This window comes from Papaver somniferum, chromosome 4 (assembly GCF_003573695.1).
Source record: "Papaver somniferum cultivar HN1 chromosome 4, ASM357369v1, whole genome shotgun sequence".
Taxonomy (NCBI): domain Eukaryota; kingdom Viridiplantae; phylum Streptophyta; class Magnoliopsida; order Ranunculales; family Papaveraceae; genus Papaver; species Papaver somniferum.
In genome coordinates this window covers 36,505,278-36,525,274 of record NC_039361.1, presented here as the reverse complement: position 1 = coordinate 36,525,274, position 19,997 = coordinate 36,505,278, and the positions used below count along the sequence as shown (strand labels likewise).

The 19,997-nt window shown below is 37.8% G+C and overlaps 1 non-coding gene and 2 pseudogenes across 1 annotated transcript; 2 read left to right on the top strand and 1 right to left on the bottom strand.

The window, feature by feature from the left end:
- Positions 1 to 2,900: 2,900 nt before the first annotated feature.
- Positions 2,901 to 6,689, top strand: LOC113275152 (annotated as a pseudogene).
- Positions 6,690 to 6,928: 239 nt separating this feature from the next.
- TRNAL-CAA lies at positions 6,929 to 7,013 on the top strand. The gene has a single exon. It is a non-coding gene; the product is annotated as a tRNA-Leu (tRNA).
- A 6,275-nt stretch (positions 7,014 to 13,288) lies between these two features.
- On the bottom strand, positions 13,289 to 19,137 carry LOC113275151 (annotated as a pseudogene).
- Between the last annotated feature and the right edge of the window lie 860 nt (positions 19,138 to 19,997).

Below are 19,997 nucleotides of genomic sequence, written 5' to 3'. Positions count from 1 at the left end.
TAAGTTCAGAGATCATCTTTAGATATATAACCTTCTCAAGTTCGCAGACTAGGTTCGCGGATTTAAGACACCGGACAGATTTTACAAACTCCAGCATAAATTCTCGGGTTTGAGAACTTCGCCGGTTCGCGGACTGGGTTCGCGGACTTGGCTCACGCAAATAGTTTGTCAACTCCAGCAGAAATTCTCGGGTTTGAGAACTTCGGCAGTTCGCGGACTGAGTTCGCGGACTTGGCACTTGCCATCCTTCCGGTTCTCTTAATCAACAAAGTTCGAGAAATTCGATTCAAGGACTACATTGGTTATGTAATCTAAACTCTCATTCCACTCATTGAAACATTCTTAGAGGACGTTATATAGTTGTTACACTATTTTTCAAAGCGATTTTCAAAGTGATTGAAACATTCATGACTTTCGTCACTAGGTAAAGATAAACTTGGTCGAAGCGAAAAGCTTACCAACACATATTTCGAGATATACATAGGAGAGGTATACTCGGCTCGAAATACCAAATGTGTATGATCTAGTCTATATATATAGCATAAGACTTTTGTCTCAAAGAGTAGGAGATAGAATAGATAGACTTTTTAGTGACAGATAAGTTCAAGTCTCCACATACCTTTTTGTTGAGAAGTTCCACCGGTTCCTTGGGTAGATTTTGTACTTGTATGATGAATCGCCATGAAGTCCTTGAGCTCAACTACGCTTACTATCCTAATCCGAGACTTAGCTATAAGAGATTAGAAATCAAGACTTATAGTTTTGATCACTAACATTGACAAACATGCTTGAGATAGCAACGCATGCGAGTTCGACCGAGCAGTGCTCTAATAGTTATCTCCTCCAGCAACCGGAGTTCCTTGATCATCATCATCATCATTACCTCTTCTACCAGATGGAATTGATTGGTCTTCATCTGGAGTTCCATCGGAATCACTTGGTTCAGCTAGATGAGTCTCTTCCCGTTCACGGATCCTAAGCGTTCCCGGCACCACATGTTCGCCTCGATGTGTTGCAGTCAAGAGTTTGTCACAAATGCGAGGAGGTTTTGAAGGAGGAGTAACAAGTTTCTTCCTTGCTTGACCTTTTGCATCCTAAACAAGAACAATGAAAATATTTTTCAACTAGTCGTCAGGGTCAATATTTGAACAAGGAAATGACTAAGTAACAAATAGGCTTAGTCATTAGAGACGATAACAATATTAGGTGCCGGCTAAACCCTAGTCGCCACCTTAGCAAAAAAATATATAATAGTAATGACGGATAGCAAAGGTACACATAGAAACTTGGTTTTAATCAGCAATTAGTCGGCAAGGTCTATAATCTATATAGTGCTGACTAATAAATAGTCGGCAAGGATGTATTCAAATAGCATGCCAGCTAATAACCAAATGGGACTCAGGAAACTCAAGGATTTTCACAGCATTGGTCGGCAGGTTAGGACTTTCAAGAACGAACGACTAATAAAACTACTTATAGTCAGCAAGGTTTTAAGATTGAATACCTTGACGACCCTGTAAATGGCACTTTCAGATATCAACAGCCGGAATAATATTCAACCTAAGAAGATAACGACTACTCCTAAATACGAAAAACCGGCAAGGTCGTGCATCGGAAACCCTGCCGGCGTCGCAACTGAAGATTCACAAGTTCTAATTTTCTGATCTAATTTGACATGCAAACATAAAATCGAAACACTTGAGTGAGTTTAAGTACGCATTTACTTTCTCAATCGCGTCATTTCTTCGGTTTTTAACAGTTTCAGTGATTTCTTCTTCTTCAACTGTTTTTGTATTCCGTTTGTATCGAATGACTTTTCCATATCAGAGTCTTCAGTACTAGGTCTTCTAGAAGCGTTTTTGAAACGCTTCAGATTATGCATTTTTGAAAAAATTAATCGACGATCGAATTTTCGAATCGACAATTACGACGAATTAATTGACGAGTTTTCAATCGTTTTTAATGAAGATGGGGACTAATTTGGTCGGTATGGTAGAGAAGAAGAAGAGGAGGAAATGGGTTTAGTTTTAATTATAATGCATAAGGATATTTTTGTAACTTTGCCCATTTTAACACCCCCTTGATCCTTCAAATGAGTCATTTTAAAATTGGGTATACCCCAATTAATCTGGAAATACCCCAATCCAACCATTATATATAAGGTTTCAAAATCTTAACGATTTAATGGCCATAATTAAATTTAATTGTAAATATTGGGTGTCTTTTTGTTGGCCCCCACCGTGCAAGCGTAGTTTAGATATGGGCCTGAATTAGTGGCTCAGTGCTGACACTTTGGTTGTATACCATCGGAGCTGCTGCGTACCCCCACAATCACTCCCCCATTAGGTGGCTTCATCACTCACCATTGATTTTTTTTCTGATGGGCTGCTGGAGTTAGCAGGGGGCCTTTATATTTGTGATGCGAGTGTGGGGAGGGCTGGGGGAGGGCCAGCGGGGGGGGGGGGGGGGGGGGGGGGGGGGGGGGGGGGGGGGGGGCGTTTAGCATTTTCGGTATACCATCCGTAGAACATCTCCAATGGTGTCTCGTATATATCCTACGTGGAAACCTAAATATTAGGCTTTTAATAAACATTATATATAAATAGAATCCTATTTTAATAAGCATCTCCAATGATAGATATATTTATATATATTTTAATACAAATGTCATTTAGTTATAGGTTACTTAATTTTAAATGTGGGTCTATATAATTTTGAACAGAAAAATATAGGACGTGGGTATGAATTGGAGTATCTAAATTTAAATACTCTCATCCAAACTCAAACTGCCACTTCATGTTAATTTTTTGCTATCCAACCATCATTGGAGAGTGTTTTTTACGCTAGAGTATCTAAAATCCTACATGGTAGCAATTTTTTTTTAGAGACCCAAACTCTATCGTAGATGCTCTTAGCTTGTACGATACTTACTTCCAAACAGAAAACAGATTTCAACAGATTTTACTTTCCAGAAAGAACACCTGTTAGACTAGATCACATCAGTATCTTTGTTCAAATGAGTTTTTAACTAAACCGGGGGAGAAGTAAATCATTGTACTCAGGAAATCAAGAAGTAATTTGAGAGTTAATTTTACCTTGATATCGTTTTGCTTAATTTAGGGATTTAGGGTTAGATGATGGAGAAGAAGAAGAGTAAGAAATCAACAGAAGGTTCTAATGGTGATGGATGTTGGTTGCTTAATGGGAACACGCGTTTAACTTTCGGGTGCATTACTGTTTTTGCATTGCTGGTACGAGTAATTGTATCCTTGAATTCGTATTCTGGCGCTGGAGATGCACCTAAGTTTGGGGATTATGAAGCACAAAGGCATTGGATGGAGATTACTCTCAACATTCCTGCTAAAAAATGGTATCAGAATAGCACAGTAAATGATCTCACTTATTGGGGACTTGATTATCCTCCTCTCACTGCATATCAGAGTTATGCTCATGCGTTATTTCTTCACTACTTTCATCCTGATTCTGTCGCGTTGTTCACTTCTAGAGGCCATGAATCCCCAAAAGGGTATGTTCTTGTTACTATGAACTTCAATTTTTAGTATACCGTGTTTATGAATTATAATTGTTGAAAGGAAAAAAAAAAAAACAGTTCAATCACAATTTTTTATGCAGAAAGCTTCTTATGAGATGGACAGTTTTGTCTTCAGATGTGCTTATCTTCTTTGCGGCAGCGATTTACTTTGTAATTGTTTATCATGCTAATCGCGGGAAGAACAAGCAACAACACATGGCATGGCACCTTGCATTGATTTTACTCGGACCATGCCTTATTCTAATTGATCATGGACATTTTCAGGTGGATGCTTGTAATCTTGCCTTCTATTATAATTTTTGTTTTTATGAGAAGAGCCAATATTATTTATGTTTTTTTTAGTACAACTGCATCAGCCTGGGTCTGACAATTGGAGCTGTTGCTGCCATCTTATCGAAGAATGAGTTGGTAGCTTGCGTCTTGTTTAGTCTCGCTATGAACCATAAACAGGTTTTGTGTCTGAACCTGTACTAACTAGAATTACATTTTCCTTAAATTTCCAAAGTGATTTTTGTTTTCTTAGTTTGCTAAACATTCACTCGGGAGAAGCCAAAGTTACACACAAATGAAATATCTCTTGTTCTGTGCAGATGAGTGCCTACTTCGCTCCTGCATTTTTCAGCCATCTTTTTGGGAAATGTCTCCGGCATCGGAATCCACTTTTGCGGGTTTTACAACTAGGCTTGGCAGTCGTGGGAACTTTTATTCTTATTTGGCGGCCCTATCTATACTCAGTAGACGCAGTTAAAGAGGTAAGAACCAATTAAATGTGGAGTAAGTGATGCTGTAAATTCCTCTATTAGTATTTGCAGCTAGGAATACTTCTCTACCTGGGAATTCTGCACCTCAGCATACTTGAGGGGGAACATGACCTCGTGCTTGTTTAAATTATTATGGAAGATTGTCACAATGTCACAAGTTATTAGATTTCACAGCTATATATACTTACCTAGCAATTTAAGGCTTGAATCTCAATCGCGTCATGCAAATTTTGCAGTGATATCAGATGGAGTTAATGCTACTAATTTGACTTGAATAATTAGAGAATCAGTTATTTTTGTGCTAGTATTGTCTGCTCGAGTGCTCATTTATAAATGGAATCACTAAACATCTAGCAAACTGCGGGTTTGTATAGTCAATGTACAAAGTCACAAGCACAACTCCAGTACCTTGAGATGTAAGCTGTGAAGTGTTCGCGTGATACACTTAGTTTCATTAATTAAGCAGCAAGATGTATATGTGAGCTGTGAATCTAATTGTTATCGACTTCTTTTGGTAATCTGGTTCTTTGATACAACCATGTAGAGTTTTTGATATGTGAAAATCTAGTTTTATAATAATTGCGCCGTGGTTGATTCCAGCTTAATTTTTTCCTTAGTTCCCCATGAGTTTACAACAATGCACTGTAAATGCAGGTATGACTTACCTTGGACCCTTACAAAATACATTCTATTTTATGGTGGTGCTGGATAACATGATTACCATGGAGAATATAGATGAGTGTAGGGTTTATCTTTTAGGGAAATATCACCATTGAGTTTATATAGTGGTGAAGGTCAAAACTATCTAAACAGGTGGGTCTCTGTTAAATGCACAACGCACTAACGAGAGAGAGAAACTAGAGCTTATCTCAATCTCTTTTACATTATACCAAGTATGATGTTTCCCTTGCTCTTTCTTCAATTTCCATTCTCTTTCAGAGTAAATCTTCTGATTTAACTCTGGGTACCTGCTTCTCATAAAAATAATTGAAGTGCTCCTGATTACTCGGTTAATAATTGATTAACACAGAAAGACAAGAGACCATATGGTCCTAGGTATCCTCTGTATTTGAACTACGCCCAGTTGATAGGTTAATGGTGGTGATTATCTAGTGGTAATCTTTTCATTTCTCTCAAAATCCTCACCGATAACAAACTTTGTGGTCATTGTACAGGTGTTGTCGCGTCTAGCTCCTTTTGAACGAGGGATATACGAGGATTATGTCGCTAACTTTTGGTGCACAACTTCAGTCCTTATAAAATGGTAAAGGTTGTTCCCAACTCCTTCTCTCAGACTTTTCAGCCTCAGTGCAACTTTGTTAGGTGTTCTGCTTTCTATGGTTCAACAAATAAAAGCTCCAAGTGATCTGGGTTTTCTCTATGCATTACTAAATAGTTCATTATCATTCTATTTATTCTCATTTCAAGGTGTGCTTTCTGTTCCTATTTTCTTTCCTTCTTTTGTTTTTGTTTCTTTGATATGACAACTCTTCTTACAATTGCTTGTGTTATTCTTAGCAGTGCACGAGAAGTCTATACTGTTGCCTCTTTTACCTGCAACCCTTTTGGCTTTAGAGGAACCCCTTTTATTCAGATGGTTGACCTACTTCGCATTGCTCTCAATGTTCCCTCTTCTTTGCCGAGACTGTCTGATCTTACCTTATGTGGCTTTACTCATTCTTTTTGTTCTTATTTACTATATCCCCGGCATTAGACCAACTAAGAAACGCGAAAGTTCTCCCACTGGATTGAAAAAATTGGCGATGATTCTGGTTCTTCTGTGCTCTTTCTTTCTTCATATTGTATATGTAACATTGCGGCCGCCGCAGAAGTACCCTTTCCTCTTTGAAGCCGTTATCATGCTTCTTAGCTGTTCTCAGTTTGTGACCATTGCTGCTTACTCCAACTTAAAACAGTGGATGTTGGAGTCCTCTATATGGATGGAGAAAGAAAAGAAAGTCCAATAATCATGTGATCAAATTTACCATTGCTGTATCTAGAAGCTGATTTCTTCACTTGGTCAACAAGGTAGTTCACCAGGCCCTTGTGGCTACCTGGATTATGCCAGTCGAGTTTTTGTCAAGGATGAAATGGAAGGATGCTGATTTGCTAGAAATGTTGCTGCCATCTCCCCAAGTGGGATTGAATTGGCTTGCAGGTTAAAATCATAAATCAGCATTTCCTTACAGTATTGGTGACTTCAACTGTACATTTTTTTCACCAGAGGATTGGTTAATTTTACAATAAGGTTATTTCACCTTACGATGTGACTTCAACTGTACATTTTTTTCACCAGAGGATTGATTAATTTTACAGTAAGGTTATTTCACCTTATCGGACAATTGTAAGTCTTATTCACCCGATTTATGTTTTTACCTCCGAGGTTCAAAGTTCTAAGTTCATACCTGTATGCTAGTAGTATTAACCATTTCTCAATTTAATAGTTCCATATGATTTTTCAAATCTGTTTGTTATTGTCATAAGCGGCTTACAGGTAACAAATTATTTGCTTCACAACTGATTTTAACGCTGTCCATAGTCGGCTTGTTATGGTTTGCAAGCATTCCAGATCTGGTTAAAAGGAAAAACTTAACAAATTGAGGAATCCTAACAAGTCAGGTTGGCCGAGTGGTCTAAGGCGCCAGACTCAAGTTCTGGTCCTCGAGAGAGGGCGTGGGTTTCAAATCCCACATCTGACACATTTTTTGTTCATTGGAACCGGTATTGAAAGGTTGGGTATCCAGCCTTCTCTGACACATTTTTTGTTCATTGGAACCGGTATTGAAAGGTTGGGTATCCAGCCTTCTTTACTCTTCTCTGAGCTTAAAAGAATTCTTCAACTTCAACATTCTTTACTCTTCTCTGAGCTTAAAAAAATTCTTCAACTTCAACAAATTTTTCAATTCTTGAACATGTCTCGGCCCTTGTTAGTCCGGCGCGCTCCGTATACTAAAGAAGAAGATGAATCTATTTGCAGAAACTATGTTTTTTTATTTACTCGGCTTGCTTCAGCAAACTATCCATGGGTGAATTTCGGGGCGTGGGTTCAAATCCCACATCTGACACATTTTTTGTTCTTTGGAACCAGTATTGAAAGGTTGGGTATTCCAGCCTTCTCTACTCTTCTCCGAGCTTAAAAAAATTCTTCAACTTCAACAAAATTTTCAATTCTTGAACATGTCTCGGCCCTTGTTAGTCCGGCGCGCTTCGTATACTAAAGAAGAAGATGAATCTATTTGCAGAAACTATGTTTTTTTATTTACTCAGCTTGCTTCAGCAAACTATCCATGGGTGAATTTCTGGGCGTGGGTTCAAATCCCACATCTGACACATTTTTTGTTCTTTGGAACCAGTATTGAAAGGTTGGGTATTCCATCCTTCTCTACTCTTCTCCGAGCTTAAAAAAATTCTTCAACTTCAACAAATTTTTCAATTCTTGAACATGTCTCGGCCCTTGTTAGTCCGGCGTGCTTCGTATACTAAAGAAGAAGATGAATCTATTTGCAGAAACTATGTTTTTTTTATTTACTCAGCTTGCTTCATCAAGCTATCCATGGGTGAATTTCTGGGCGGTTATTCACGACGGGTTCTGCAGTGACACCCGTAATCCGAGTCGTCGTGCTATATGCGACATTGGAAAATCGTTTTCTTACAATTAAGAAAGAAGTAAGTGAGTTTGTAGCTTTAACCATACAAGCCAATCGATATAGACTGAGAGGTGAAACTGCTGAGATGGTAACAAGATCTTTGGCTGAATGGCGAAGATGGAAAAATGTTTCGAAATCCTTAAGGTGTTGAACAGTTCCAACCCCTTCTTTGTAGTTGTTGTTCCACCTAGTACTTATCATCAGTAAAACTAATGTAGTCCGCCATAATTCAGTGAAGGTAATGTAAAACGCTTAATTTTAAACATATGTAATTTCATTTAATTCAGATCGTCGTACTTTTAAAACTAGAATTACAAATGTAGAAGAATTAAAAATTACAATCTCTTTAACGTCGCTCATCGCTAGCTCTCCCATTGTTATCTTCTGGAGTCAAGAATTCTCCAAGACCTGGGGATAGACCTGGGATATCCCCACTTGCCAACATATTAAATAAATTTCCATAAGGGGATAAAACTGGTTAAATAACATTAGGCGATTGGAAAGCACTAGGAGATTGTTGGAAAGCACTCGGTGCACTCGGTCCTCCAAGCATATAAGATGTTTGTTGTTGTTGTTGTGGTGGTGTAACATTGTAGCAATGATTTGGGTTGTAGGGCGAGATTGATGATGAAATGCGCCTAGGATCTAGAAGAAATACTTGAGGTTGAGATACATGCACAGTTTGTGGTGAAGTGATGTGACGTACATGTGGTGAAGAACTTTGTCGTACATGTGTTTCTCCCACCACTGTATTATCATTATCGTGCAATGATCTGTTGCTCCTGGTGGAATCGATAGACGGTGAACGCCCATCATCATTTATTTTTGGACTCAATCCAAACATTGTCTCCTCGTGCCATTTCCGATACACACCCAAGTGTATAGCCTCCATTTGCCGATTCACCCAATACAAATCGTTCAGTCGTCTTTGCAACTCTTCGTAACTGGCAGTCACTTTGTATTAAGGATAATCACGTTCCATAGCTTTGGAAACAATGGGGATTGTGGTTGGCTCACCTTGTGAAGTAATACTTGGCATCTCCCAACGATTTTCGGGCATATTTGACGAAGATGATGAAGAACTTGCACCCGTGGTGGGGTAAGTCATAAAGCATGGCTCTTTTGGAGGTGGCTGGCTAGGAACGATATTTTCATCATGAGACAGACGTGATAACCCTGGGAAATCAAACCCATAGATGTGCATGTTGTTTTTCTTAATTACAGGCTTCACAATCGACTTGTACCAGGTGACATATTGAGCTTCACCAATATCCCTCTTTGTATTTAATTCATACCTCTCCCAATTGGTTCTTCTCAGCCAATCAAAATCTGATCCAGAGGCTTGCATCTGTTGTAGCGGTTTAATTGCAATTGCATATATACCTTGCATTTGGTACTGCAATCTTTCTCCCAGGTACCAAACCCCTCTTTCCGATTATGGAGTGTAAAAAAAAACTCTACGCAGAGAATAATCAAGAATACGTTGTCCAATATTAGCACCATACTGAGGAAAATCAATGTAAGGGTGAACAACGACGTTGTTGTGGCTCCGAGTCATCTGATGCAACCGTTGAACAAAACTGAAACCCGAGATGTCGCTGCCAGTGTCCTTCGCTAAGTTGGTCGAGAAGTACATATCCAACATTGGAAATCTATGGGTATCGTCTTTAAGGATTCATTTACTAACACGGAAGTAGGTATACCACCAATACTGTAAATTACTCCATAATTTTAGTATTTTGACTTTATCTACATTTGTTCATAAAAATTATTTAAATTCAAAAATAATAATTTTGATATTTACCTCTATGATGCCCCAGAAACCAGTGAAGTTATCTCCGCCCATGAACGCTTGATCCAGTCCACAGTACAATTCTGCTAAAATTGCAGATCCCCAATCATAATCCGGTGCTTTGTCAAGATCTTCTAACGCTGGAAGCCAACCAACACGAGCAACATAAGTTGAGTTTGGAAAGAATGTTTGACCCAGTACGCATAAGATAAACATCCTTTCGAGTTCAGGATAGTCATCTACATGTTCTAGGTTTCTGGGTTGGGTAAGGAAATACTTCAACGCTGAGCATTTAATCCCACCTCCTTTCAATTGTTTATAATCTTCACGTATTTCTGAATCAATAAACGAGGGAAAAAACGTCTCCCATTTACTATTTGATATCCATTCGTCTTGGTTGAATGGTGGCGGCTCTCCCATGCCACTTGGGATCCCACAAATGAAACACAAATCAAGGGGAATAATTCCTATTACAAGTATATTATCAACTATGATTAATTCTTTTGATTATTTAATAATTATTTAAAAAATATAATTTAAGTTAAGTTAAACAAGCTTACCAATTTCAAAATCAAAAAAATGGAATGTGTGCGTCGTCGCCCACCACCTTTCTACCACTGTTTTCGGAACTCTGTTGTTGTGTCTTCTAGGCTTCACACTATAAAGCGCACGCCAGGGATATCTGTCAACCCTTTCTCGGACTTGAGGTGGTAAAACTTCATAAACAACCTTTAAGTATGAAAATCCACCTCCCATTCTAAAATAATCCTCAGACCGATCTTGGTGCCCCGACACATGACCTTGGACTAATGATGGAGCAACAACGACACTCGGCGAAGCAAACTCTGCTTCCCGATTTTGAGAAAAATCTACACCTGTGGCAGGTCGCGGTGGCGGTTCATTTCTTCGATCTCTTCTCTTCTTTACACTATTGACCGCTTTTCTTAATATGGCGCTCATATTGTATCAAAAAATTTTGATTTAGAAGAGTTTTAAAAGCCTAGCGTTTTTAGGGGCCACTCAAAAGGAATTAGGAGTCATATTTTTATTCCCATCCATTGAAGGAGGTTAAGGGATGTCTTAAAAATAAAAAATTGTTTATATTGTCCTTCACCTTTATACTAAATCTAAACCTATATCCTTTATTTTCATAATCATATCATTCCACTTCTTCTTCTCTTTTCCAACCATTGAAATTTTTTTCCATCATTTTAATTTTGATTGAAAACAAAGATCATCGATCAAACAAATGTTATGATTGATTGTTTAAAATTAAAACCCAAAATTCATTAACCTTAAAGTTGAAACTTAGAACATCAAAAAAAAGGAGTTCAACAAACAAAACGAATAGATGATAGTAGTTGTGATTCAAAATTAGGATTTGATTACTTGAAATCAAAAATTTGATCCGAAAATTTTCTTGGATTTACAGTAGCAGAAACATAATCGGTAGATAACTATCTATTTTACCTACCGATTATGGTTGATGTTCTTGGATTTACACTAGCAGAAACATAATCGGTAGATAATAATCTACTTTACCTACCGATTATGGTTGATGTTCTTCGTTTCTTAAGAACATCAACCATAATCGGTAGGTAAATTGATCGATATCTACCGATTATTCTTGATTCTAAAAATTAAATTTCTCTGTACAAAAAGTTACGCACAATCGATAGATAATGAACACCATTAACTACCGATTGTGAAAGTAGAAAATTTTGAAACTTTTGTTAAGTTTTGAAAATTTGAATTTGAGGCCATGAACACAATCGGCAGATAATAAACATCACTTATTAACACAATTCACTTCCGATTATGGTAGTACTAAAATTCGAAAATTTAGTATATTCGGAGGTTAAAGTAACACACTTTACTACCGATTATGGTAGTACCAAAGTTCGAAAATTTTAGGATTTTGGCAAAATCATATTTTGGGGCCAATATACATTCGGAAGTCAAATTTACTACCGATTATGGTAGTACTAATATTCGAAAATTTAATATATTCGGAGGTTAAAGTAACACACTTTACTACCGATTATGGTAGTACCAAAATTCGAAAATTTTAAGATTTTGCAAAATCACATTTTGGGGCCAATATACATTCGGAAATCAAATTTACTACCGATTATGGTAGTACTAGTATTCGAAAATTGAGTATATTCGGAGGTTAAAGTAACACACTTTACTATCGATTATGGTAGTACCAAAGTTCGAAAATTTTAGGAATTTGGCAAAATCTCATTTTGGGGCCAATATACGTTCGGAAGTTAAATTTACTACCGATTATGATAGTACTAAAATTCGAAAATTTAGTATATTCGGAGGTTAAAGTAACACACTTTACTACCGATTATGGTAGTACCAAAGTTCGAAAATTTTAGGATTTTGGCAAAATCTCATTTTGGGGACAATATACATTCGGAAGTCAAATTTACTACCGATTATGATAGTACTAAGATTCAAAAAATGAATATATTCGGAGGCTAAAGTAACACAATTTACTACCGATTATGGTTGTACCAAAGTTCGAAAATTTAAGGATTTTGGCAAAATATCATTTTGGGGCAAATATACATTCGGAAGTTAAAATAACACACTTTACTACCGATTATGGTTGTACCAAAGTCGAAAATTAAAGGATTTTGGAAAAATCTCATTTTGGGACCAATATACATTCGAAGTTAAAGTAACACACTTTACTACCGATTATGGTTGTACCAAAGTTCGAAAAATCAAAAAAAAAAAAAAAAAAAAAAAAAAAAAAAAAAATCCCTCAAATTTTTTTATCACCTGAATCCTGCTCAAACTACCGAATATCGAAGGGTAATTTTGTCATTAAGAAATATGGGAGATAAGGGGTGAACACAATTTAGGATTGGGTGACCTTTTTTGTTTTATTGTTGGCCCCTAATTCCTTTTGAGTGGCCCCTAAAAACGCTAGGTTTAAAAGAAGGAAATAGTAGTGGTGTGAGAGAAAATGAATTCAGTTGAAGCAATTTATAGTTTTGAAAATAATACCGTTGAAAATATGGGCGTTAGAGAATCAACAGTTGGCATTGGTATCTTTAACGCCAACGGTTCTGTCGCCAACGCCAGCGTCTTGGTTTTCTACGCCTGCGTTTTTTCTGCCATCGCCAGCGTGTGTCTGAAGTTCGGGCGCTTGATGATCAACCGCCGAGTGCTTTACCATAGTGGAAAAACCAGTTTGGCCATCCACCTGGCCCAACAAAATTTTTCATTTGGTCATTGCAATAGGAATTGCCCTTAATAGAGCACAAGACTCGTGACATTCCCGGAGAACTTCTATTTAGCATTGCATATTTGCATTAGAAAGAAGAAAGAATCCCCAAATTCCATTTTGTTACTGCAGATTGTGATCCACTTCATGTGCATCGCTTTTACGAAATAACAATACCGAGTCATCAGACTAACATTGCATAGTAGTCATTGATACCAAATATTTATCAGCTTCACACTGCACTAACAAGATTGAACCCAAGCTAGCTATCTCTCTCGAGGAGACTAAAGATAACACAGAATGCGAAAATTGATTAAGATGATGACAGTGTCACACTAATTTTTCAAGGACTCCAGCTACAACATACAAACAATAGCAAGGATTAACATCTTAAAAAGCTTTACAAATTCGGCTACATCTAAATTTTCAAGTAAATGCAAATGCATCTTCAAGGACTTAACAAACCTACTCGGACTTGCTATCAATCCCATCTATGTTGCTGCTCCCTGCTTCATTCAGCTAATCAAGGATGGTGCAAAACGGTCAGAAAAACACCCGGAGGAACAACATAATAAGTGACAATAACAGAAACACAGAGAACCGAAGAAGTCCATGAAATAAACTAAGATCAGATTTCGAGGTTGCTGTTAATATCATGAGTCCAATTTTCTTTACCATTTGGGATCAGGCCAGTCTATGAGCACTCTGGATTCAGGCAAAGCTATGTTCCATCATCCATTTTAAAAGATGCCGAGGTTTGATACTAACACATTGTATTAACAATAGACCTAAGATCCATTTTGTTCACCCATTTGTTGGGTGACAATGTCCATTTCGACCGTTGTTCTGAATTGTGTTTTTCAAGGAAAACGAAGAAGTACCCTTATAATCAGAACATCTTATCTTTGTTCACCCACATCTGGAGAACAAAAGAGGTAGCAACACTAAGGAAGGCAGCTTCTTGAACTCCTAAACTTAAACAAATACCGAAGCAAACTTCCATGTTCATGCAGTCCAAAACAGAAAATCTAAACGAGAAACAAATAGGAGGTTGAGGGTTTACCTTTTCAAGATAATGTTTCTGATATCGGTATCCCTGGTTAAATATATCAAGCAAGCATTAGTAAAGATGCATGAATAATTCCTCCTAAAGTACGCATTTCATAAAAAGCAAAAAGAAAAAAAAAATCTATCAGCAGCCTTATGGCACAGTAAATCAAAACCAAAATCTGGCAGACCAACCTTATCAGTTCCATAAATGTAATCGCAATAAGTGAATACTGATGCGAAGTTGCTCTGACTTTGTCCACCACATAATGATGGTAATCATGGTATTCAGATCCACCATAGAATGGAATGTACTTTGTTGGGGTCCAAGGAAAGTCATACCTGCATTCACTCAAGGTTAATAATATGGTCCCATAAACTCATGGGGACCTAATGAAACAGCGAAGTTGAAACCATACCATAGCGCAATTATAACATGCAATTTTCACATTAGTGGAAATCTTGGTTTAATCCCACGAAAATTCTACAAGCTTGTACCAGAGAACCAGATCACCCAAAAAAAAGAAGAAGCAAATAACAAGTAGATTCAGAGTTGAGACTATCATTTTGATGCTTAATAAATAAAACTAAGTGTATTATGCGAACACTTCACAGCTAACATGTCAAGGTACAGATGTTATGTTTGTGAACTTGTATGCTGACGATACAAAACCCACAGTTCTCTAGATGTGATTCTATTTATATATGAGCACTCGAGCACACAACACCAGTGCCAAAGATAACAGAAATCTGTAACTACTCCAGTCAAAATAGTTATATTGGCTCCGCAGACGGTATCAAGGAAAAATATGATATTTTGTGCCTCAAATTGCTCTGGAACAGAATTCGAGTGTGGTTAGCATTGACCCTTAAAAATGCAAGAATTCACCAACACTTTTGCCTCTCTGTTAGTGTCAAAAAGCAAACTATAATCAAATTAAGTAACGTTACCACACACTCCATGCAAATTTTCTCCAAAACGGAGCTTACACTAGCACAATAAATACAACCACATTGTGCTGTCAATACTGATATTCTAGAACATCAAGACCACCAAACCAACACAAAATTCCACCAACCCAAACAACTACAAACTAAATTACCAAAACACAAAAAATTATACTAATCATTTTCTTCTCTTTTGCTATAATAGTTAGAAGTAAGACGTTCTTTACATATATCTACAAAACCCTGATATGCTGAGTATAAATAACTTGGAACAGATCTCACTTAAACAACAACCAGACTAAGAAAATGAAACTGTGAATTAACTGTGCTGTTTGTGGTAAAAATTTGATGTTTATGAGAATAACATAACAAATACATACCCGCTATGTGTTTCAATCGCCTCCATCTGTCGCAAAATAATCCAAGACCAGAAAGTGATCATATGACCAGGAACCATAGCAGGACCAAGAAACGTCGGAATCCCTAAAATCACAATCTCAGCCCAATGTGCATAAGGTGCTGCAAATCCAATTGGCGCCACATATTCATGATGAACACTATGAATTTTGTCATAACCCCATTTACAATGCAACCATCTATGGAGCCAATAATTCGTATAATCCTCCACTAGGAAATACACCAATAATTGCATAACCATTTCCCAGCCTGATGATAACGGCAATCCTGTACTAATCCCAACCATCTGTGTACACAAACCCATCAAATTTCAGCCAAAAGACACCAAATTTCAGCCAAAAAACACGACTTTGAACAATTGTGCTACTCAATCAAAATCAAATCACAATGAAGAAATTGATTATACCTGAACACTGGGGTACGAAACAAGCTGAAGAGGAACCACAACAAGACAGAATGTGATCATAACATCTTTATAACATTTAAAAATCCCTTGAGTAGAGATCATAACTTTAGGTTGAATCTTATATTTAAGAATGGTATGTGCTTTTTTGATCTCCATAAATACTACTGGCAATGGAACTATTGAGAAAATAACAAACAAGAAGAGAATAGAATGATAGTAAAGATAATAATCTGATTTATCCCTTGAATAATCAAACCATAATTTCTCTGCATAACTTAATTCTCTTCCTAATTCTAATTCTGCTTCTTGCAGTGTCTGATACGGCAACATTCTCACCACCACCACTACTGCGGCTGCTTTAATCTCGATCTTCAATAAGATCAAAACCCTATCAGGGGAAATGAAGATTGAGATTGGGGAATGGGAAGAGGAAATTGAGGTTCTGGGGGTTTTATAATGAGAAGGAATGAATAATGGGTTTGAGAAAAGAGCAATAGATGGGTGGTAATGGATGAATGGAAAATCTAAGGGTTGTCTCTTCCCATTAAAAACAGGCTGTCATGCTGGTTGCTGGAGGAAGGAAGGGAAATCACATCCCATGTACTTCAAACCTGTTGTTGGTTTTGTCGCTCTCTACAGATGCTCAAAGAGTGTGACTATATGTGATTATATACTACGGAGTGTTAGTTTGTATAGTGGTGCAACGATTTCTCGCGAGGGGATTGGATGGTAGTTTGGCTATCTCTTCTATTGTTGGGATATGTGTAGGGAAAGTGGGTCCCTTATTTTGCATATGTCGGTATAAATCGTGGGATTTCCATAGTTTAGTGGTGCCATGTTGAAACCAATTCACCCCCGGATGTATCCCAAAATAATATCGGATGGTAGTTTGTAGACTAATATCTTTAAGATCATGTATATCAGGTGTCGTGTTTACTAGATCCTGCGCACCGAGTTGATTTCTTGGAACCTGTTTTTATCAAGTCCGGTGAAGATCGAGGCCCAGGTTGGTAGTTGTGTGACATAGTTTGATGCACCCAGTATCGTTATCGTATCCATTCTGGATGACGGATAAGAAATGGCGATGTCGGTGATACAAATCACAAGCTGATACTAAAGTGTTTCATTATTTAAGGCTTAAGTTAATTCTTCTTTTCTTAAAAAGTTAAAAGAGAAAGATTTTCTTAAAGGAGAAATATTAATGTTGTACTTAGGAAAAGAGAAAAAAAAGATACATGAAAGAAATAGCAAACGATGGAGATTTGCTTGTTGGTACAGAAATCCACCTAGTAGTCAACGTAGGGTCCGGAGAAAAAAACCATTACAGTGAAACTTAGAGACGTGCCAATACATCATCTTTGGAATGCTACTGGATTTGCAAGAATCAAGGCTTATAGGTACACCAATAATGACTGATACTCTAACAGCAATGAAGACTTTAATGTCCATTGCTAGAATATGTGTGGAAAAATTATGCAGATTGCACCTTCCAAGCTGAACTCTTTTATCAAATTGATAAAGAGAAGTTAATGGTGAGGGTTATATAAATTTCCTTGGAAACTTGCATATTGCATTCACTATAAGAGCCTTTGGTACTCAAATGCTAAGTGCAGCTCAAACCCTACACCAAAATGCAAAACCAAGTGAATCCCCAAGACCAGCAATGACTCAATAGATATGGGCAATGGATGAATGGAGAATCTTATGGTCTTCTTCCTCATAAAAACAGACTGTCATGCTGGAGAGGAGAAGGGAAGTCACATCCCATGTACTTTGAACCTGTTCTGGGTTTTGTCGCTCTCTCTCAGATACACAAGAATGTGACTATATGTGTGATTTTATATTACGGAGAGTTGGTTCGTAAACTAACTTCTTTAAGCTCATCTATAGCACGTGTCGTGGTTACTAGACCTAGATGCATACTAGGTAAAGTTCTTGGATCCTGTTTTTATCGAGTCCCATGAACACAGACGTCAAGGCCCTCGTAGTTACGTAGAATTTTATATTCCACGCAAAGTTTTTTTATGCGGTCTTGCCCACGGATGGCATAGGGAAAATTCAGAAACCCTAACTGGAGCACCTTGACATTAAAGTTGTGAATGAATTGTGTGTTGATTTTGGCAGGAAAATTAGTTGTGATTCTGCAAAGCCACTGCGTAAAGAACCAGCAATATATGCCCTCACTATTTTGAAGTTGGCATTCTGAAGAAAAGTATACAGCAATTGCTATAGCATACTAAACCACTGAGGAGAGGGGCATGGATTTCAACTATAGCTAAAAAATATATATCATTTTGCTTAAACAACCAGCAATATCTGATGAAAAGTATACGGCAATTGCTAACTAACTTTACTATGATAGCATGTCTACTGCTGACAATTGCTACATAGGAATGATTGCATTAATCATCTTATCCATATTATGAACAACATCTAGTTGAAAGCCCACTTTTCCATAAGAGGGCAATGCCACCTGACAGTACCCTAGAGGCATGACACCAATAGAAAGGATAGTTAAAGCTCTTTAGATATTGCAATCTTCAAGGTTTTTAGACCTAATTAGATTCCTCAAAGAGGTTCTAGTATTAGGATTCCCAAATCCTAGGCAATTCCAAGATAAGACTCTCATGATTTAGATGCAAGACAGAACTGATGTCAACACACAAATTCACACAAAGATTCAGATATACTTGAAACCCTAGATTCGGAATTGCAGAATTGAGTAATCGAATAATAATTAAGACAAATTGAAAGGCCAGAGAGATTAAGCAGATAATAACTAAGATAGGATGGAACTGAAAAAAAGAGTTTTAGATTTAAAATCGATGAATACCTGGCTAGCAGCATGATTGAGTTCCGACCAAACGATGTGAGATCTTGTCCGTCTTCAATTCCCCCGTCCATTTCCATCCAGTTATCCTCCTGTTGTTTTGAGTTTCATGAGGTTTTGCGGATGGTTGTTCCAGTCTCTCGGATAACTTTAGGGCGTCAAACGAAAACAAACAGTCAAGTTGTGGTCTTCGAAAGAGGGCGTAGGTTCAAATCCCACATCTGACATAGCATTCAGCAGCCCCTCCACCAGAAGCAAGTAACTTAGCCTGGAATGCCACCAAGCTAGGCTCTAACTGCAGCAGTGATTTACTAGTCTGCGAAACCATAGAGTGGGAGAATTCGAAGAAGTCGTCGCTTGCTGGTTATCCCGATAGAGACCATTTTAATCATCTGTATGTTTCTACAATGTGGTTCCTGGTGTTTTTACAATCATCCATTCCTCCTGTTCAGAGTATGTAATATCCTAGTCCAATAAGGATAGACTTGATTCTCTCTCTTCGGTACGACTCCCCCTCTCTCTCTCTTCTTCCCCGGAAATTCATTCTCACCACCTCACCTGATTTATTCTCTCCCCGGCTCCTCCTAGCCGTTATGCTTGCCCTTACCTGATCTAACGGCTATTTTCCACCACCATCCTTCGCCAGATTTCTACCGGTGCTACTCTGTTTCATCTCCGTTTCTATGACTATCATTCCAGTTACTTAATTTGTGGTTCTAGCTCTTGCTTTGGCATCTCAATTCTTCAATTCAATGGAGAATACTAAACCAAATCACCACTACCATTGCAACTGCCTCAATTACCATACTACACCCGTCATAGGAAGTATGTCTCACAACAATCTCAGGTATCACAGGAAGTATGAATCTCACAACAATCACAAATTTCACGGGACAAATAGAAATTACTGGAATTACTAGAATCACAAGCATTGCAGAACGCTCAGAAATCACAGTCTCAACCACAGTCCCTGATAGAATCACTAAAACAACAATCAACACTCAAATTACATATGGCAATTGGACAGTCAGCCTCAACACACTTGGAGGAAAAAATAAGTTCGGCTCTCTTGGATGACTGGATCAACACATGTGCAGTTAACACGCTTGCATACCAGAAATCAGACAAGCTGACCCGAAATCTGAACAATGCTGATTGGCAAGCTGACTGGGCTAAGAACCACTCCAACTCTTTAAATGGGCTCTCGATAACGGGCCAACAGTTCAACCCGAAGCCTGGACCCGGTCAACAACATTTTTACCATTATTCTACATCAGATGATGTCAAGGATAAAAATTACTGCAAACTGGTAACCTCGATTACACTTACCTTTAATTGCAAAGCTGCTAACA